The 20,598-nt window shown below is 37.1% G+C and overlaps 1 long non-coding RNA gene across 2 annotated transcripts; it reads right to left on the minus strand.

Moving 5' to 3' along the window:
- Positions 1-5,267: 5,267 nt before the first annotated feature.
- On the minus strand, positions 5,268-15,959 carry LOC107781377 (uncharacterized). 2 transcript variants are annotated; one of them, XR_001647001.2, is made up of 4 exons: positions 12,298-15,959; positions 10,891-11,101; positions 6,436-6,798; positions 5,268-5,658 (listed from the first exon to the last, which is right to left on the minus strand). It is a non-coding gene; the product is annotated as an uncharacterized LOC107781377 (long non-coding RNA). The 2 variants fall into 2 exon arrangements; XR_001646999.2 differs by lacking the exon at positions 5,268-5,658 and having other exon boundaries at positions 6,408-6,798.
- Positions 15,960-20,598: the final 4,639 nt, after the last annotated feature.

Genomic DNA, 20,598 nt, shown 5'->3' on the forward strand with positions numbered 1-20,598 from the left:
GATGCCTTTGATTCTACAGCAGGCTTTTCAAAATGGACCAATTTAACATACAGTCCAGAAAAAAAAACAAAGTGAGGCAATTCAAGATAGCCAAGTCTAGACACATATGATTGTTATTACTCATCTAGCCTAACACCATGCTTAAACATAATAAACATTGATTCCAATATCATATAGAAGGCTTATGCATCTGTCGACACTTCAGGATTTCAAACTCAATAAGGAAACAAATCAGAAATAGCCATATTGGGTCTCTATCATTAACGCAAGTAGACCCAGATTTACATAATAAACCCATTACGTCAAAACCTTATTCGAATATTAGCTACACTATCAGTCACCGTTTTCTATTTCAAATATTTTTATCAGCATGAAACTCAACTTGTGACAAACTCCATATTAAAACAAAACTGAAACTAATGAGTAATACAGTGCTGCATGTTTACAAACTTCTGATTCTAAGCTCCGATTTCAAGTCGAACTATCACAAACTTCTCCAACAAATCCTTTAGACTTTGAAAAATAGCGATTCTCTAAATGAAGAGAACTGCTCGAGCTACGACCTAGTCTGCAAAACATAATTCTTAATACAAATACCCACATGATTTTAAATCAGTTTCTAATCAGCTTGCAAGAAGGCACAATAGAGTTTGACTCACTTTGATGCTAATCGCCAAGTAACTGACGAGTTGAACACTTAACAGAAGGCATACTAGTAAAAATGTTTATCAGGAATAAAACAACCAACGATATGAGAATCATTCAAATTAGATTTAATAAATTCAGATACAAATTCAACATGATTAACATAAACTTCATCCATAAACTCAAACAGAAAAGAGCATTAGTTCAAACATAAGTGATTAATTGCTACAAGGAGCATTTATCAAACACATAAGTAACCCATGATTGCAGATTCCTTGACATTGTGACATTTAAATAAATGATACATCAACAGAGATTGAAATCAGTACCTTGAAGCGGCAAAGCAAAAGAAGAAAATAAATCTCTGATAACTGGGAAGAACAGCAGTAGAAAACCAATCAACACAAAAGCTTCAAACTCAAACCCAGAAATCCAGAACTTACTCAAAATCAGTATGGGATGAGAGTAGAAAAATAAAAAAAAAAAGAGTGAATTCTGTGTGTGTCTTCCTATGTATGAATATCAGATCCTCGAAAATGTGTGAGTGAGGTCCTTTTTATAGAGTGAAAAATCCGTCATGTGCTCCTAAGATAAGGAAATAATTCTCAGAATGCAGTCCCTAAATTTTAGGGAAAAAAAGCATCTTTTACAACTGAATTGGACAGCTGTCCCTTTTCAGATATTTTCTTTTAACAGATGTCGCCTTTTCTTTTTTTAGCATCTTTTAATTCTGAAACTATCCCTAGTTCTTTTGTTTTATTGCACTTAAGTCCCGTATATAAACTTCTTGACCAAACACCTAAGATTCTTTGATTTTAGTATACCTTTTAGTCCCCCAATTCTTGAAAATTACTAATTGTTATGCGATCTAATAGTCCATTACTGATGCATCATTAAGCATGCATTTCAAATGATAATTTTAGCAAAATCAACTAAGTACAATTGAAGCTAAGCTAAAACATGCTATAATTAACCTAAAACTAAGCTATATCATGTGAAACAACAAAACACCAGTCTGTCAGTAAATCATATAATTAAGCCAAATGACCATGAAAGAACGGAAGAAAATATTACCCATTAACGACATTACTGCTAGCTTCAAATAATCCGAGCATGAGTCAATATCGTCATACGAGCACTGGTTCATGCTCGAAAGACAGAAACAATGGCTGCCTGTAATGATAACGACCATAGCTTGGCCGAAGAGTCGAAAATCAAGTGATACCTCAAAGCTAAGGGGGCTACTTCTCTGAGCCATTGAGGTTTTGAACGAAGAAAAAAAGGGAAGGTAGTCGATTGAGGCAGGTAATAACGAAAAACAAGCTCGAATTTGGAAAGAACCGAAAAAGAACAGCAAACTAGGTTTTCTTGACTTCTTAAATTTTGAATTCGGGGAGTTTGGATGATTATTTGGGTAAATTGGTAAGGGATTTGGGATTAGGAAAGTGTGGGGATTATAGGGTGAAGATTTGGGGCTGTTTGGTGTGGTGCCGCCGTCGTGGGGCAATTTCCGACGGCAGAGACGGTGGGTGGTGGGAGAGGGATGCGAGAGGTGAGATTTGGGGGTTTGTGAGAGATTTGGGGGTTTGGGGGGGGGGGAATTCAGACACTTATATGGGGATGTGGTGTGGGGTTCTGGGCCGTTCGATCAAATGAAATCAACGGCTAAGATCGCCATTACTAAAACGACGCCGTTTTTGGTTAAGTGAGGGCTGAAACGGACTAGGCTTGGGGCGAGTTGGGTTTTGAGGGCAATTTTGGGCTTAGACATTGTTTGCCCAAAATCCCTTCTCTCTTTCTTTCTCTTTTTTTTTTGATTTTAAATCCTAATTGCAATTAAATCTAAGATTATATGCAATGAATATTTTAGACATTTTTGATATTTTTTCATAATTTTAAATATTCAATATGCAACTAAATGCAAATAAAATTAACCAGAAAATCCTAAAGAGTTCAATAAAAATTAAAATAATTTAGAAAAATCTATTTTTGAACTTTGTAGGAGTAATTTTAGTTGGGCAAAAATCACGTGCTCACACATATGAGAAGGAAAACTTTGGCGGATGCCAAAAGAAAATATTTTAAATATAGATAACTATATCGCTAAAGCCCTTAATTTGGAGACAACTGCCTTTGAGAACATTCTTGCCTGGCCCACTGTTTCAAGCTCCTCGAGGACTTACTTTGAATCCTCGAAAACTGCAGAAGAAGATAAGAATGATGATGCTGAACTGGATGCTGAGCAACCTTCATCTTCAAAAGATGCAACATAGACTTTTCACTTTTCAGACTCAGCTGATAAATCAGACTAATATTTTTTTTTTGTAATTACCTTGGAGTCTCTAGTGGGCCCGTGATTTTTCGAAATAAAAGATACTCTTTTAACTTAACTTCTGTGTAAAAGATATCTTTTTGTTTTTCAATAGGTAAAGTTCGAAAACTTTTCTCATACGGTTAACTTTAGTACCATGCATTCATACTTTCGATTTTACCCATTAATTTGAGGGTTTCATAAGAGTGGGCCCTTATGTTTATGATGCTCTTGAAGGAACGTCTCCTGTTCATTCTGACACTTGCATTTGAAGTTTTAAGTAACATTCAAATGAAAAAATACCAAGTCATATCATTTATACAAGAAATAAGATAAAAACAAAAGGTCTCTTATTTATTCCTTTTATTTCAAAAGTACATTTACATAAGCCAAAAAAACTATACATTCACTTAAGTAAATAAAGCTGCCAATACATGTGGATAACTTGTACAACTTATTTCTACGGACTTGGTCGCACAATCCCCGATCCTGATTTAAGGTCTTTCATAGTAACTGAACTTTTTAAATTCAAGAGATAGTTCCCCATTCTAGCAGTCCTATATTTTTAGTGCTATATTATACAATAGCTTCCCCCAGTGTTCGAGTGCAAAGTATGAGAATATGCATACTGGAATTCTTGTTGCTATCGACGATATTCTTCGGAGTATGCTTTACGTTGCATCCTTATTAAAAACCTTGCTAGAAAAACCCGTTTGGGATAAAAATTGGACGAAAGAAAAAAAAATGCAGCGCATACTTTCAGTATCATCAAGTATCTTCAATAGTAATACCTATTGAGGTGAGTCACGTTCCAGTTGCTTGGTAATTTTACTCCATCTTGATTTTTCAGTTGATATGAACCTTTACCAGTTATAGCTGAAATCGGGTAAGGTCCTTTCCAGGTTGGTCCCAACTTCCCAGCATTGCCTTTCATAAAACCAAATCTCCGATTTTGAAATAGCAAAGATTTGCTCTGCGGTTGTAATACCTTTCCATCCTTTGCTTTTGTGCAACCATTCTTACAAAAGCTAAGTTTTGGTACTCCTCAAGTAAGTCCAACTTAATCAACATTGCTTTGTCATTTTCCTGCTCGTTTTCTCGGGAATACCTCATGGTCAGTTCACCAATCTCCACGGGAATCAAAGCTTCTGTAACGTACACAAGGGAAAATAACATTTTCTTGTGCTCGACTTTGCCGTTGTTCGATACGCCTACAATACTCCTGACAACTCTTCTGGCCATCTGCCTTTCGCACCATCTAATTTCTTTTTGAGGCTCTGAATTATCACCTTATTAGTTGATTCCGCTTGACCGTTATCACTTGGTTGTATGGGGAGGACGTGGTCCTTTTGATATTCAATCCTTTTAGGAATTTTATAATCTTGGAACCTACAAATTGTGGCCCATTGTCACAAGCAATTTATTTTGGTACTTCAAATCGGCAAATGATATGAGACCAAATGAAATCAATCACTTCTCATTCTCCAATCTTCTTGAAAGCACTTTCTTCAACCCACTTAGTGAAATAATCATTCAAAACTAAAAGAAATTTTACCTGCCTGGGCCCTTGAAGCAAATGACCGACTATATTCATCCCCCATTTCATGAATGTCCATAGTGACACCATTGAATGCAAGAGCTCCGTCGGCTGATGCACCAATTGACCATGATGTTGGCACTTATCACATTTTTGTACAAACACCTTTACATCTTGCTCCATCCAGGGTCAATAATAACTAGTCCTCGTTAATTTGAGCACCAATGAATCCGCACCGGAGTGATTTTCACAAACTTCTTCACAACTTCCCTCATCACATAATCATCTTCTAATGGTCCTAGACACCGAGCCAACGAACCCTGGAAAGACCTTCGGTATAATTGTCCATCAGCAAGACAACAACGGACAACATTTGTTCGTAATGCCCGGGACGCTTTAGAATCATCAGGCAGTTTTTCATGCCGTAAATATTCTATAAACTTGTTTCTCCAATTCAAAATTAGGTTAGTTGAGTTAACTTTACAGTAAACATCCACATCTAGGATTGAATGCAACAGCTGAACAACTGCACCAGAATCATCTCCTTTCATTTCCGTGGACGAACCTAAGTTGGCCAACGTGTCCAATATATATGTAAATTTACACTAGCAATAGTTAAACCGCTTACCCCAAAAGCAGTCTAAATTCATCAGGCGTTATCCAACAATATCAACAAGGCTACAGGAATATAAGAAAATTAATTAGAAAAGTTCTGGAGACTTGGATTTCAAATTGCACAGTAAAAAGCAATGTGCAAAAGGGAAAGAAGAATCGGAGAATCAAAGTGAATCTTTAAATATAGAACAAGGAAAGTTTGAAGCTGGCAGTTAAGCTCACTATAGATACTTGTCTCACAGTAGCCATTTCCATATTCATAACAAAGAGCTTCCAGAAAGTTCAAAAAGAGAGTAGGAAAAAGCAACAAAAGAAATATTTTTGTTATCTAAATGCAGAAATCAAACCTCAATCTTCTTTCCAACGAGTTTTTGCCGATAACTCATATTCTCAGTTCAAACACCTCAACCTTGTCAACAACAATGGTACAATACAATTTATATAATTGTCTAACGATAAATCAAACCTCGATTCGATAAATCCCGGTACGGTAACTCGGGATTTACCATTCAAAAGAGTATGCCAAGATCCCTTAAAAGTTATGGTCATCCTAAGAAACAAAGGAAGTAAATTCAGGATTAGCCCATGTGACATATTTCAAGCTCCATAAGCTCTGCAAGCCAGCAGCAGCAACAAGGTAACTGGGAAACCAGATCAGACGAATAATTCATTATAAAGCAAAACAACATCCAAGTAACCACATACTTGCTTAAAGGGCCAAAGGATGTAGACTTATGAATATAGAAGGCAAATATGAAATACCACCCATAATAAAAGAGTTGCTAGATTTCCTTCATTCAAGTTTACAAAGAATATTCTAATTTATAAAAAAGAGGTGATGAATTATTGTCCGCATTTGCAGCTCCAATTGGTTGATCAAATAAGAATACATCATTTTTAGAGTGATGGAAAATTAAGGATATCTTCTTTTTTATCTTCTATCAGATAGGAAAGAATGTATTTGGCTAAAAGATTAAGATGCTTAATTAGTTGAACACCAGAAAGGTTTATTAGATTAAACACAAATATTGTAATGTATTTTCGACCACCTACAACACTGAGTTATCAGTGTATTATCAAACTAAGAGCTTTGTATAGCAATCTTATAGCTAAGATGGGAATGAAGATGAAACGAAAAACACTTGAATTATAACTTGAAGATAAAAACATAAGGACCTTCCAGTATAACTGACAAGGATTCGTCTGCCCATAGTGTTTAATTTGAAGGAATATAAAAGCGTGAATGCAACAGAGGTAGCAATAAGATAGAAATGACTATATAAAAATCAACAAAAAAAATTAAAAGGAAGGGTATATTGTTACTAACTTGTTCATTAGACAAAAATAGTGGTCATTCAGTTGAAACGAACGATGTCGAATGAGAGACACGTGATTGCTGAATAGCGAAGAATTCCTTTATTTTCCTCATTTCTTTCATCTCATCTTCTAAGGTAGAAAAGTGATCCTGTAAGGATTTGTTTTCCTCATTCAAAGATTTATTTTCCTCTCTAGTTGAACATAGCGCAAACAATAATTCAGCCTTTGAAGAAGTACCACCTTTCAAGTCTTTCGCCTTTACTCCATTCCCAACGTCAAATACATGGCTACGGGTTTGAGGTCCATAACGTTTTTCTACTATCTCTATGCTAGGTAGAGATGGATCCGATTGAACTATTTATTCAATCTGAGCCTACAAAACATATAAAAAAATATTTTATATCTGAACCAATAATAATTTCAAGTAATTTACATATTCAATTTACCAAACATACATATTTTTCAATTGCTTCAGGTTCAATAAGCTTGTTATTTATCTTATGAGTCTCAAAGAAACTTGTTGCCAAATCTGGTGGATTGCCATCTTTCCCGCCCTTTACATCTAAGGAAACTATGTCCAGAAACACCTCGTAAATATTTCCGTTAGAAAAATAGAGATTTTATAATAATAATACTTTTGATAAATTATCTCTCGAATAGGCTTACTACTAATATGATGCAGCATCTTCAACTTAGCTCGGTTTGCTGCATTCCTATTTGTAACGACCCGACCGGTCGTTTTGAGAATTTAAGTCTCGTTCGGTGGCATAAGGCCCTGAGCGGATTCGTATTATGTGTATTGACTTGCGTGCGTGGTTGAATTCAGTTACCGGATGATTCAGAGTGATTTGGGACACTTAGTCCCTAAAACGGAAACTTAAGTCTTAGAATTTTGACTGTAATCAGAACTGTATGAAGACGACTCCGGAATGGAGTTCCGTTAGCTCCGTTAGGTAATTTTGGACTTAGGGGCGTGTTCGGATTATGTTTCGGAGGTCGGTAGCTCATTTAGGCTTGAAATGGCAAAAGTCGAATTTTTGGAGATTTGGACCAGAAGTGGACCTTATGATATCGGGGTCGGAATGTGATTCCGAGAGTTGTAATAGCTCCATTATGTTATTTGGGACTTGCCTGCAAAATTTGACGTCATTCCGGGTTGGTTTGATTGGTTTCGGCATGAGTTTTTGAAGTTGGAAGTTTTGAAAGTTCATAAGTTCGATTCGTGGTGCGATTTGTATTTTTGACATTATTTGATGTAATTTGAGACCTCGAGCGAGTCCGTGTTAGGTTATGGAACTTGTTTGTGTTTTAGACAGGGTCCCGGGGGCCTCGGGTGTGTTTCGGATGGGCTACAGTCCATTTCCTTCAATTTTTGAACTGTTCTTTTCTGTCATCTGGTTTCCTTAATCGCGTTCGTGTCCCTTCCTTCACGTTCGCGAAGAGTAATTATGGAGGAGGAATTCATTGTTCTTCGCGTTGACATTCGCGATCGCAAAAGTCTGCTTTCTCCTTCTTCGCCTTCGCATCTGTTCCCTCACGTTCGCGTAGTAGAAATTGGGAGCTGGGGGCTGTTGGCTATTTCTTCTTCGCGTTCGCGTACCACTTCACGCGTTCGCGAAGAGAAGTCGTTGGGCCATCAGATTTTTCCTCTCCGCGTTCGCGAACGTGTTGTCGCATTCGCGAAGCACAACTGGGCAGCTTTTGTTTTTCTTCTTCGCGAACGCGATTGTGCTTCCGCGTTCGCGATGCTTAAAGACCTGGGCAGAATATAAGATTTTCAAATCGAGGGTTAGGCCATTTTGATCATATCTTGACTTATAGAGCTTGGTTTTTTAGCGATTCCTTGTGGGTTTTTCAAGCAAATCGATTGGGTAAGTGTTCTTCACCTAGAATTTATTATATTCCGTATTTTTATCTTTATTTTTATCATTTAATTTGTGCTTTGAGTTGGGGAAAAATGAGGTTTTTGAAAAAAAAATTCAAAATGAAAAAAATCATGATTTGAGAGATGAATTGGTATCGGAATTTGATAATTTTAGTATGATTGAACTCATATCGGAATGGGTGTTCGGGTTTTGTGAAATTTGTCGGGTTCCGAGGTGCGGGCTCGGGGGTCGACTTTTGGACCAATTTTTAGATTTTGTTAAAGATTGAGGCTTTATGATCCGGAATAGTCTCTTATGGGTTTTATTTGTGCGTTGAAGTTATTTTGATTAGATTTGAGCCGTCCGGAGGTCATTTCATCCGAGAAGTTCTTTTTTGAGTATCGGTCTGTCTTCTTTGAGGTAAGTATCTTGCCTAACTTCATGTGGGGGAACTACCCCTTAGGATTTGAGTCTTCTATGATAATTGTAGTCCGTGTACGCGAGGTGACGAGTACGTGCCCGGACTTAATTGTGAAAAATTAGCCTTTTAGGGATTCTTAGGTCCTTATACTCATTGAATATGCAGTTGTTCTCGTTACGATTACGTTTCTTAATTTTCAGTTTCACTTCTACCTGCTTTAATTGGAATTAATTGCCTCATGATCCACTCTTGTTGTTCATTTGATTCATATGTGCCTTAACTGAAATTGTTATCTCTTCTATTGCCGTGTTGTCCTATCCTTATACTGCTTATCCTTAATTGAAGTTGTTGTATCTCTCTCTTAATGGCCCAACCTTAAAAGAAGCTAGATATCCCATATTTTTGTTGGCTTGTCCTTATTTGGAATTATTCGTCTGTGTTAGCTCCCTCGTTATCGAACTGTACATTGTGGACCATTGTTACATAATATTTCCTTTCTTGTTGAGCTGTTCTTATTATAACTAGCGTTCTCTATCGTGGCTACCCCTTGTGAATTAGTTCCTCCGTTTCCTTGAGTTCTGATTTTTCTGAGTTGACGTATTTATCGTATCCTTGTATTATTATCATTGTTGTTGTTGTACTTATTGTGGTGATGCACGAGGTTTCTGCCGTGCGGTTGTGGTTATTGTGATGCACGAGATTTCTGCCGTGCTATTGTTGCTATTGATATTTGCACCTGCGGCGTGACAAGGCGGGATATATATATATATGTGTGTGTGGGTTGCGCATGTGGCGAGACAAGGTGGGAATATTATTATGCACGTGTGGCGAGACAAGGCGGGCATTTACTTTACTATTGCACACATGGAGAGACAAGGTGGGTTGTGTCACGGATTGATTTGTGTTGATTTGTGATGGCCTAGGGGCATTCTGTTGTTGATATTTGTGTAGTGGTACACTTACCTATAGCTTTATCTTGTGAAAGTTGTGAGGAAATATTCTGCGTGTTGTCTGTTCTTTTTCCTTATGCTTATTTGCTGGTATGGACTATGTTAGGACACTTGCACAAGCATACACGTAATTAAGCACTCTTATCGGATAAGAGGTTTTCTTGATATTGTTGAGCATAAATGCTCAACCTTGTTTACTTGCCTTCTATGTGAGAATGGCTCTATTGGCACGTGAGTCGTCAGTGCGGTTATGAAGTGTAATGACGGCACAGGATGCCAAGTGTTAGGGTTTAGGTATTGAGACCCGTGAGTTGGGCCGTGAGTTGTGATTTGTCCGAGGTTCGGTACCTCGTGGAGTTTGATGACTAAAACCTAGTGTAAAAGCGGTTGTAGTTGCTGAGTTATTACTTGTCTTTGCTGTATTTGTGATTCCGGATTTAGGTTGTGTTCCATTCACTTTTCTGTGTTATTTTTATGGTATTCCGCTGATACTTGTTGTTTCCTTTTTTATTGCCATTACTGTATTGTGAGCCATATTGCATAGTCTTTATGTAGATATCATATTTCTGCTGTTCATATACTTATACTTGTTCAAATTATTAGACTAGTGAGTGTATTGACTGTTCCTCGTCACTACTCCACCGAGGTTAGTCTTGATACTTACTGGGCACCGATGTGGTGTGCTCATTCTACACTTCTGCATATTTTTGTGCAGATCTAGATTTTTGTTCGTTAGCAGCTGTGCGGGTCGTTGCTGTGGAGACTCAAGGTAAACCTGCTGCTGTGTTCGCAGGCTTCAGAGTCACCTTCAAGTTTTCGTTTTACACTGTTTATTCTTATTTATGAATAGTTATATTTAGAAGTTTTCTAGCAAACACTCTGTAGAGCTTATGACTTGTACTACCGGTTTTGGGAATTGTAAATTTTAAGAGATTTCTATTTTAAATTGTTAGATGTTATTTAAATAATATTGTTGTTTCAATTAATATTAGGCTTATCTAGTCCCTAAGACTAGGTGCCATCACGATACCCAACGGAGGGGAAATTGGGTCGTGACACTGTTGCTTCTCGCCTTTGTGAAACAATAAGCTTAATTATAATTATTGTAATAAAATTAAATAGTATACTTAGGTTTGATTCCATATATTGCGGAAAAAAGATATCTGGTACTAGGAAAGGGAATCAGACTACAGCTTTGGAGAAACAGACTATTAAATTGTTAGGCATACCTGAAAACTTTCTGAAGAAAAATGTTCCTTTACTAATCACTCCCATTCTTTCTTGTCTACTCCCTTTGGAATATTCCTAAAGAGCCTGTTGGATTGGCTTATCCTTCACATATTTTGCATGCAAGTGTCCTCTCCATTTGTTCCATAACTCTTTCATCCATCCCAAGATATGATCACGATGAACATTCATGTCAACACTCTCAAATTTATTCTACAATAATCAAAATATTGGTTGAGTTAATGCATCACAAGAAAATAATGCACTGTTAAAATATAATCACGATATCATAGAACTTTTCTGGTGTGGAAAAACAATGCACTGTTAACTAATATGCAAGCAACTATAATGACAATGTTGAGCCCTGCAATCACTTAATGTAAAGAGTTTAAAAAAACAGAAATGTGTAGCAGTCTAAATTTTGAATGAAGTTTCAAGTATTGTGTAGAAAAATAAATAACATTGGCTGAATAAGAAATACAAGTAACATCTGCCAGCAACTCTATCCATGCTCAAAGTTGGTCTCCATTCCTTTATTTTGGTATTTATAGATGGAAGCAGATACCTAGGTAGTTTAAACCAAAAAGGAGATCAAAATTGGGAAATTTCAATGCAAAAAGAGCTGGGCAGCTTGTTTGACAGAAACATTGGGCAGCAGCAGGTGTTAATATTACAATGTGGTGAAGGTCAGCAAATTTCTACTGTCAATGGCAAGGTTAAAGGAGACTTAGTTGTAGCCAAGGCTGGCCAAAAGCGACATGGTAATGTATTTACAGGAGAAAGTTTTAAAAAGAGCAGCTAATGGGGGGTAAGTCACAAGTAATACCGGTGGTAGAACAAGTCACAAAAACTGGAAAAAATAGTTGTGTTCCAGTTGATACAGTAGAAAATCCTACTGCTGCAATTGCTATTGTAGCAGGTGTTGGGCAGAAGGATCTTGAGGGGCAGCAACTTGAGAAAACTAAGGGTGGAGGACCATCTAAAGCTCCTAGAGGTACAAAGGGTTCTACTGGTGCATCAGGTGTTGGAGCTGATCGAGCAACAACTACTAATCATGCAGTAGTAGCAGTAGTAGGACATGTTGCAAATGCTGGACAAGAATTAGTTGCTGTTGATTCAGAGTTGGAGGCATTTCAGAAAAGAAAAGAAAAGTACTCCATTGATAGAAACTGAAATCACAATTAAAAAATCTGTATACAGTCATCGGCAAAAACATCTATGCAGTTTTTTTTGAAAAATTTAACAGTAATATATATCATATGAAATTCAGATATAGTTTTTTTGCAGACTGCATGTATATGGGAAGCTTAATTAATTAAGCGCTATATTAAGCACCAGACACCAGCAAAATATTGATCAGGTTCTAATAAGAAAAGTACACTATATGAATAAAAAGTTTGCAACCACACCTAACTACACCTTTGGTCTTCCTCGCCACAGCGCAAATAGCACAATTATATGTGCGACTCAAAATGCACATGCATACTCTTATCTACATTTGTTACCTCAATAGCTGCCCATATGTGATTCAACTTTTCTTACTTAATAGCATTCCACGATGATACTCCCGACGGACACATATTGCGGTCACAAACTATTCTGCCCAAGTGCCTTGAAAATAGTTTGCTATTTGTTCCAATCGTTCGATTATTGTAAAAGGTTACTTTCAGCTTTTGTCCGACTTCAAGTGATGCCACTTCTTTGCCGTTGTTCCTACCTCGAACTCTTTTTACCTTTGTAAGATTAGATGAACCTACAGTTGTATTTATGATGACTCTGGCCATAGGAGCGCGTCCGGAAGTGGATTTGGAGGTCCGTAGGTCATTTTGGGGTCATTTGGCTAAATCTGGGAATTTGAAGGTTTTTGGGAAAGTTTGACGGGGAGTGGACTTTTTGATATCGGGGTCGGATTCCGATTCCGGAAGTTGGAGTAGGTTTGTAATGTCAATTATGACTTGTGTGAAAAATCTAAGGTCAATCGGACGTGATTTGATAGGTTTCGGCATCGATTGTAGAAGTTCAAAGTTTCAAATCCCTATCAAACTGGTACACACAAACTCTTCAGACACTCAGGGAACTTTGGTGGAAATCAACAATGTAAAAGATGTATCTTCTGAAGAGGGGGATATTGGTAAGCAAGATGGAGCAGTTTCAGCTTTATCAGAACCTCCAGACCCTATTACAGAGGAGCTAGACAACATAACTGCTAAACAGGGCCTATCCCCAAGGGGAACAAAACTGAAAAAGAAAAAGAAAGGAAGACAAGCCGGGCATATCAGTCAAGGAGGTCTTCTACACACTAAACATCAAGATAAAACTACACCACCCCTTAAATCAAATGTTTAAAGCCATCATTTGGAATATTAGGGGTATGAGATCCAAAGGAGCTTTTAATAGACTATTGAAACTTGTCAGACTCCACAAAGTGAACTTCATCGCATTACAAGACCGTTTCCTGGCACCTTCTCAGATTAAGGAATTTAGAGAACAACTTGGTTTCAACAATGCTATGGCAAACAACAATAGAAAAATTTGGTGTTTTTGGAATCACACTCTCAACTGCACCCTCATATCTCAACACAAACAACAAATGACCTTCATGGTTAACCAAGTTGGTGATTCAAACTACTTTTGGTTTACTGTTGTTTACGCAAATTCCAATGCTAGCAGAAGAAAAAGACTCTGGAGGCAACTTAAGAGAATGCATACTCTGATAGATGGTCCTTGGGCAGAGAAAAAGACTCAAAGTCTCCGAATCATCTCCATTCCAACAACAATTTCAAAGGTTTCAACATGAATGCTAATGGTCCACAAATCAATCACTTCTGTTATGCTGATGATGTGGTCTTATTCTCCTCCATCAGAAGACAGTCCATCATGCTAATAATGAAGAAGATTAAAAGCTACCAACAGGGTTCTGGGCAGGAAGTGAATAAGGAAAAAAGGTGTTTCGTCACACACCATGATCTCGACCCAAGGATTAACAGAAAGATTAAGAAATGGACTGGCTATGAGCAATCTAACTTTCCTTTCACCTACCTGGACTGTCCTATCTACACAGGCAGGAAAATGATCAATCTTTTTACTGATCTGGCTACTAAAGTAGTTTCTAAAGCAGATGCTTGGCAAAGCAAGATGCTCACAGCTAAAGGCAAAGCTCCGATCATTAAGCACATTCTCCAGTCGCAGACTCTTCATCTCTTCGCAGCCATGGAACCTCCTATGTCCATCCTATTACAGATAGAGAAGTACTTCTCCAACTTTTTCTGGGGAATGAACGAGGGGAAGAGTAAATACCACTGGTGCTCATGGAGGAAAATGTGTTATCCAACTGAGGAAGGGGGCCTAGGTTTCAAAAGACTCAAAGATATCTGCAATACCATCACAGCCAAACGATGGTGGAGACTTAGAACCATCGACAACTTGTGGTCTAAGTTCATCAAAGCTAAAACTCCAATATATGGAGAAACTTACTTCAAATCAGACCTCACGTGTATGGATAAGCTTACTTCAAATCAAACCTCGCGTGGAGCAGTACAACAAATGGGAAATAAATGCTGGTAATATTTTCTTTTGGTGGGACAATTGGCCTAGTCAAGTCCCCATTGCTCAAAGGTTACAACTCTCCATAAAACCAGGGAGTATCATGGTTAAAGACAATATTCTCGACAGGCAGTGGGATATCCCCAATCTCAGCACCTTTCTATCTAACACGATAGTTCAAGATATTCCACAAATAGAAATTGGTGACAATGAAAATGCGGACATGGGTATAAGGATACTGGAGAATACTGGCAATTTCTCATGCTCTTCCGCCTTTGACAAGCTTAAGGAAAAACAAACTAAGGATCCAATGGCTGCTCATATTTGGGGGAAAGGTATCCCTTTCAAGGTCTCCTTCTTCATGTGGAAACTTTTCATGAAGAAGTTACCTCTGGATGACATTATTCTGAAGTTCGGCATTCAAACGACTTCAAGTTGTACATGCTGCAGAAATGCATATCCTGAAATAGTGGACCATGTCTTCTCTACTAACTACATGGCCTCCAAAGTTTGGAATCATCTTGCGGGCCCTCTAGGCATCTGCACGGAGGGACTACAATTAAAGGGGTCTTGGACTGTTGGTGGCAATCGATACCAAAGAATGCACTTCATAAATTATTACTCAATATCACCCCTTGTTACATCATGTGGGAACTCTGGAAAGCACGATGTGCGAAGAAATAAAGCAACAAGTCCACTACATTATTTAGGATTGCTAATCATGTTCTCTTTAATGTGCAGGTTAATATTTCTAAATACTATAGCAGAGTAGACTACAACTGGAGCTGGCAAAATACCTGTTACTTAGCAAAAACTTATAAACCCAGGATAACTAGTGTTCTGGTGTGCCGGGAAATGCCTCAAGGGGATACATGGAAGATTAACACCGATGGAAGTTTTGTAGCCACTAGCGGGCAAGTAGGAATAGGGGGGATTGTTAGTAAGGGAAATGGGGACTTGATTATGGCCTTTGCCAAATCAGTGCAATTCTCAACTAACACTCTTTGTGAACTGCATGCCGCTATCTATGAAATTAATTGGTGCTACCAACAACAACCTCCACAACTCACGCTAGAGATGGATTCACAAGTGGCTATGAAGATGATCCAAGGACTGGTTAAACCACCATGGAAGCTTCGAGGAGCTGTGGAGGAGGTGCAAAAGAAGATGCTTGAAAGACGCTTCCACATAAAACATTGTTATAGGGAAGCTAATGCGGTAGCCAACTCTCTTGCAAAGTTGGCTATAACATCGGGCAATGAGAGAATCTTTCTCACAGAGGAGGACTTACCAGAGGACTCAAGAAGGCCCCTGCGAATGGATAAATTATAGTTGGCCTCCTTCAGATTCAAAAAGGGCAAGCACTCAGGATAGCACTATGATCCTCCTTAAACAACACTCGAGGGGAGGTCTAATCTTTGAAGACAATCTTCCCCTTCCCCCGACCTGATATTAGTTATAGCATTGTCTTATGCAATACTGTAATCATAATGTATCCGGTCCTCTTGGTGTCCTCTAGAGGTTTTGGTTTTACGTCCCCCTCATTTTTATCAATAAACAAGGTAGGGGTCCTGCAAAACCCCCCACCGAATAAGGAACATAACCTGGTTGGGTGGTTTGAAAAGTAAACTAACTTAAACTACAGATAATTAAAATAAGCTGGAACAGGTAATCTGAAAAAGGGATAAATAAAATTCATTGGTAATGCAAAATTTTTACATGTCGATTCATATAGTAACTTAATTTTTTTTTCTTCCGACTTTTGTTCTTTTACTCTTGTCCATATATAGATGAATAGGTCCTATTCGTTGAACTGATAGTAGAACCCCCCCCCCCCCCCACCCCCCACCCACCCACACTCGAAAACAACGAAAGATTTTTTTTTCTTTTTTCTGGGGAAACAAAGTATATATTAATCAAACCCAACAGTCAATGGTACGAAACAAGATGAAGCCTCGTTGCCAATCCAAACAGGAAAGTTGTCATACCAAGAGACTTTACTAAGTAGAGAGAGAAAATTTCGCTAACTTATGGCTACAAGTATTAAAACCTCTACTTAGATACTTAACGGATACATCAATCACATGTTGCTGAAGTGCTCAAATATCTTCGCAAACAGTATTAACCTCTCATGAAGGACCTATGCTTCCATTAAGCATTTGAACTATTGTTAAGGAATCAGACAAGATATGTATATTCTTCCATCCATACTTCACCGCCAGTTGAATTGCTTTTCTTATTGCCAACGCTTCAGCTATTATGGCTTTTCCAACAAAATAGATTGGACTACTAATCATGCCCAACTATGCCTTATAAAAAGGACTAAGTGGTCGTTACAATTAAGGCTTAGCTATAGTTGCTCAATATTGCTAAGAAACACAAGTCCAAATAATTTTCTAGTAATAAAGATTTAATTTTTTATTTCTACTAATTAACTAACAAATATTATAAAGCAGTAAAATTGTCAACGAACAAGGATGAAATTGGAGACAAGCCTAAGAAGGTCTAGAGTTATGATTTCCCCAATTGTCGGAATTCTTCTCGCTACGTCTTCTGTAATTTCGCCTAAGTATTCTCTACCGATCGTGAGTACTTCAGGTGTCATAATTCTCTCTCGAGCAACTATCATAATTTACTAGATGTATTCTCTTGAACTACACTAGCTGGCACTAATTCACTGCTCACTACGATCGCACCAAGATTTTGTTATCTCTAATCCCACCTTTAAACCATCTGTATTGATCTCTCACATACGTTAGGAGTGATGTTGTTCAACAACTACCTAATGCTTACTCTCTCTCTCGATCAATATACACACTAAATAGGCATAATTAAATGATGGTCATTCAATCAATAATAATAAATACGTAGTTGAACAAGTAGTGAAATCCAACGGCTCAATTATATAAAAACATAACAAGAATTTATCCTACAAAAGGTTCTATTAAAACTCTAGATAACACCTTTACTCTATGCCATAATTTAAAAAATTATTTAACAATAAGACAACATGCTTATAACAAGCCTAGCCTCATAAACCGATTCAATATCACAATGCATTCGTAGCTTGAACACTTAACATCATAGAGACATCTAATAACGTTACTTATCCCTTGCGAAACCATGTGCCCTCACCACAAGAACAAGAGAGTAAATTGAATCCATACATTTGAATCAAATGCTCAAATATATTTTAAGGACTCACATATATCAAAGAAATTCCTTACTCTCACAAAGACGTCACATGCATGCACAAAGTACCATAGGCTTGCCCATTATGTAAACCTTCACTAATGTAGGCTTGCTCAATCTAAAATGAATTAGGACTTTTTCATGGTTGTAATGTGGGTTACAGGACGGGTAGGATATATTTTTAGAATAGTGGCTAACCCTCCTAACACTTTAACACATCACAAAATTAACTTTAAGTGCAACTTTCTCAATTCCCTTCAATTTCACAGACAAGATAACCCCAAAAATATTTTCTCTTTCATTAAGCACTATTTTACTTTATACCCCACTAGCAAGAACAAGACAATAATTTATTCATCTATATTTTTTCTTCTTTTCTTCTCTTTTTTTGACTATTATTTTCCTTTTTCAGTTTTCGTTAGTGGTGTATTATTTTAAAAAACAAGTGCACCCTTCTTTCTTTCATTGGTTCCACTCAAAAGTCATCCCACACTTAGTCCTTACTTCTTCTAGAGCTCATTTCATAATTAAAGTGTGTTAAGAGGTAAAAGGATCAAAATAATATCAAATAAGAACAAAAGGGTATAGGCTCATAATGTGAGTGTCAAATAAAAGTCTATAGGCTCAAAAGGATTTACTAGGGATAGATTTTATTTGTGGTAGACATTAAGTTCAAAAAGTTCAAAGAAAGCCTAAAATCATTTTTCAAACCAAGCACGCCTAGGATTTCGCTTCAACTCACATGCCGGGCAAGTTCTAGACTCAGTTACAATGACATGGACTACACAAGAAGATCTCACCACACATAGCACATGTTTTACTAAGGACGGTTCCATTCCGATTCTCAAACAATTGCAAGTATTCACAGAGCCACAAAATATTAAGCATCAAGCACAAAATGAACACGAGCCAAAAAAACGAAACATAGGCGTCAATAGACATGCTATCTAACTCAACAAGGCATCATAAGCAACTTCAAACCATAGGGAAGGTAATACACATGCTAGAGCTTAAATATGCTACTATCAAACTAGTCAAATGCGCCTAGCAAATCTCATTCTTCCCATCCTTTTATTTCCTAAATCCTACTCTACTCTAAAGATTAAAAAAAAAAAGACTACTACCCGGTTCAACTACATTCCGTGAAAAAGAATCGAGGCACCAAAAAAACCACGAGGGATTATTACTACCTAAAAGAATAAAAAGACATATTTTTGGATTTTTCTATTTTCTCTTAAAAAAAATTATGTTTTTGGTTAGACTTTAAACCCTCAAGAAAATTGTCTAGGATATCCATCATCGGGAAAAGTCCAATCTTTTTCTATTTTTCTAAAAAAGTATTATTCAATTAAACTAATACAGCTAAAATAGCATAAAAAGACACCCAAACAATCTCCTCACCCCACGCTTAAAATTGTGCATTGTCACCAATGCACACCATACTAATAAGAGGGTAAAAGAAACTCCATAGTAGGCCAAAGGCCGAAGCACTAGCAGCTCATGGGGTACTCAGACTTCTCCCATATGCCTCTTCCTTCGTGCGAGTACCTCACACTTAGTTCCAACCATCTAGTTTGTTGTTGCATCCTTCCAATAGCTTTGCTTTCCATGCTTCTAGAAAATCAAAAATTGATACTACAAAAATAATACAATTAAATAAATAAAAAATAACTAATTGGCCATTCCATGCAACATTCCTGTATGATTTATACTATATGTTATTAAGTTGTCGTTACTATATGCATTATTTACACTATCAAATTAAAGAAGAAAAACATACTCCTATGATTACAGAAAATTATTAATCAAGTAAGAATATTATGAAGTTGTTAAATAAAAAATTACGATGTTTATTCATTCTTCCCTGCTCCCTACTGTAGCTTTCGATATCCATTAAATTTGGTATGTAGATTTAGATGTAAATCGCTAAGTGTATATATATTACGTGCACAAGATCACCTTTTGACACGGACTCAAGCATCTCACATTCTTGAAAACAACGTAATGATTATCTTGTAATTTCAATTGAATTTGACTTTTTAATACAATTATATCAATGTCTAGAATATGAGTTACATAAATGAAAATGTTCTAGAAAACAAGTTCAAGGATGACCACTTCTTGTAGTAGTACGTATGGTTGTCCAAAGATTGGAAAAATAGAACAAATTATGTTAGTGATTGATGATATTGAAACCCTAGACTTTTCAACGTGATGCATAATGAACAGTACTAAAAGACTACCTGGAGAAAAAATGAGATTAATTTTAAGCGTAGAGGTCATCTTGTTATCTCCAAATGAGTAAGCATTTAGTTGTAATGCAGAGCTATTAACATGGAGCTTAAAATCATCCATAATTCCCTCTATTACTAGGGAGAAAATTAAGAGCACCAAGTACCTTATTAAGTAAGATACTTTTAATTTACCCGTCCCTCTAAACGAAGAAATATTTCAGAAGACTTGAAAATATTTATGAATGGATTTTTACAAAATCCTTAACCTCTTTAAATAAGGTAAAAACCAGTTCTGGGGTACAATTATTTGAGGTATAGCGCCTTAAAAATGGGCGCTATACCCAGTTGAATTATTGTTATGTCAGTTAAGCCCAGAAGAATTACTGGTGGGCCCACATAATATATATAGCGCCTTTCAAAGGGGCTTTATATATATAGCGCCTTTTAAAAAGACGCTATACTTAACTGAGCAAACGGCCGTTAAGATATAGCACCCTTTTAAAGGGCGTTATATATATTATGGTCACTGCTCATTGTTTTCACACATTTTGGTTATTTGAGTCCCTCAAAAAATCACATTTTGGTTCCGGACTCTCCTTCTACTCACGTTATTGTTAATTGCTGGCCATTTTTTCTTCAAATAATTCTCAAATCTCACGGAGGGGATGTTCAGCAACAGCCCAAGTTCTTCAGCATCAAACTTCAACTCAAAGTCTGTCATAGAGCTCTTCACCACTTTGT

This window comes from Nicotiana tabacum, chromosome 22 (genome assembly GCF_000715075.1).
Source record: "Nicotiana tabacum cultivar K326 chromosome 22, ASM71507v2, whole genome shotgun sequence".
Taxonomy (NCBI): Eukaryota; Viridiplantae; Streptophyta; class Magnoliopsida; order Solanales; family Solanaceae; genus Nicotiana; species Nicotiana tabacum.